Source organism: Fukomys damarensis, unplaced genomic scaffold (assembly GCF_012274545.1).
Source record: "Fukomys damarensis isolate Sample0158 unplaced genomic scaffold, DMR_v1.0_HiC HiC_scaffold_2, whole genome shotgun sequence".
NCBI classification, from domain to species: Eukaryota; Metazoa; Chordata; class Mammalia; order Rodentia; family Bathyergidae; genus Fukomys; species Fukomys damarensis.
In genome coordinates this window covers 50,892,437-50,894,600 of record NW_022900914.1, presented here as the reverse complement: position 1 = coordinate 50,894,600, position 2,164 = coordinate 50,892,437, and positions in this window count along the sequence as shown.

Genomic DNA, 2,164 nt, shown 5'->3' with positions numbered 1-2,164 from the left:
GTTTGTGAGGTAGGCGGTGGAACTACTGGGCTAAATCCCTGGCCCAGTAAATAGTTTTTGTCTGCCATTTTTCTTTTAATTTTTGTATGTGATGGTTTCTGGTGTAAGTCATTACTTATTAGCAAATTGCTGCTTTTTTTTTTTAACTTATTGGTATGATTGAAGAGGAAACATTTTATATATACTCAATACATGTGATCATGTAATTCATTTTCTGATAAAATAATGTTTGCTTAAGGAATAAGAAATTAAAAAGGTAATTAAAAAGAAATTAAGTTTTCAAAATGAGATTTTGCTAGTACTTTTTTTTTTCTTTTTTGGTACTGGGGATTGAACTCAGGACCTTGCACTTGTGGTGGCACCATTAAGCTAAATCCCAGCCCACTAGTAATTTTCTTAAGTCTATTTGCTTTAAATACATATTTTGTAAATTCTTGCCCAAAAGATAATGGAAAAAATGATTAATATTATAGGATTTATATCACTTTATCACTTCTACTTTTAAAATTACAATTTAATTTCATTGATATTTTACCTGTACTGCAATGAAGTCTTGTGATTCACTAGTGTGAAGGATTTTTTAAAGCTTAGGTTGTATAGATTATATGAAAATAAAATTCATCTATAAAATTCAAACCATTGCTTAAAAGCATTTAGAGATGGAGGGGAAGAGGGAAAGGGATGTCAAAAAAATTTAAGATGTGTAATGTACATGTACCAACTCCTCATAAAGATTGCAGCATGCACTGCAAACGTATACTAATAAAGATAAAAAATTTTTAAATAAACCAAGAAAAAAATTTATAAAAAGAAAAGCATTTAGCATTCCCACACAAACTTCCCTAGTCAGAAATGCTGTTCTCATTTTAAAGTTATCCTTTCAAGACACTGTTTACAAAAATGTATGTGTACATAAAACTTTTTAATGTAATTGACGATATTTTATTACATATGAAATTTGTAATGTGTTAACTATTAAAGCTTATATTTGGAAATTATCCTTTGACTTTCAGGATTTTAATTGGACATATATTGGATGTGTTTCTTTATGTTTTTAAATTGGGCAGAGATACTTATCTTTTCATATAATGGAGAATACAGCTGCTTCAACTACTCAGTTTTAAATTTCATTATGCAAGGAGTTTGATCATACAATATAATTCAAAAATTTACTGGAACTTACCTAATCATTGCAAATTCTTTTTTTCTTCCTATTCTTGTGAAATGGACAGAATGAAAGAGGAATACAACTATCAAGAACAAAACATTGACCTGGCAACTCATTTTACATTTTAATTATTCCTTCCGGATTTTTTTTTCAGCCTTTTGTTCACTTATAGAATATGAAACTTTCATAGATCTGATGCAAGAAATTTTTTTACAACAATGAAAAGGTCATCTCAAAACAAAATTGATAGTTGTATTTCATCAGCCCATCACAAAAAATGTATGTAGATGACTCCTAAGAAATACATGATACAGGGGCTGGGGATTTAGCTCAGTGGTGCCGCCGCCTGCCTCACAAGTGCAAGATCCCGAGTTCGATCCCCAGTACCAAAAAGAAACAAGACATGATATAAAACTTTAAAATAATATAAGAAAACTCAATGTCCTTTATGAATATAGATATAAAAGTCCTTAAGTTATTAGCAAATCAAACCTAGCAGTGTAAAAACGAATAGAATTAAGTCCAGCAGGGCCAGGGATTTATCTGTGGTGCCGTCACCTGCCTTGCAAGCAAAAGGTGAGTTCAATTCCTGGTACCAAAAAAATAAATGTCCAAGACCTACATGTATACAATTTTTGACTGAAGAGTGAAGTTCATTCAGTGGGCAGTTTGTACCAGTATTGGCAGAACTCAGTATCTAATTTTGCATGACACCTATCTTATTTCTCAGTTACTACACACACATCCTAAAAAGTACGAAGGAATCACAGGTTTAAATATAGGATTTGGGCTTGTAAAAAAAAAAAAAACACCAGAGAATGTCCTTGATTTGGGGACAATAAAAATTTCTTGAGCAGGTCATCTAGGATTAGCCATAAAAGAAAAGGATGAATTAACTTTATCAAATTAGAAACTCAGACAAAAGTGTTCAACATTTCATGTTCTCTGTTAGAAACAAATTCACAAAAATATTTCACATCTTTTATAATGATTTGA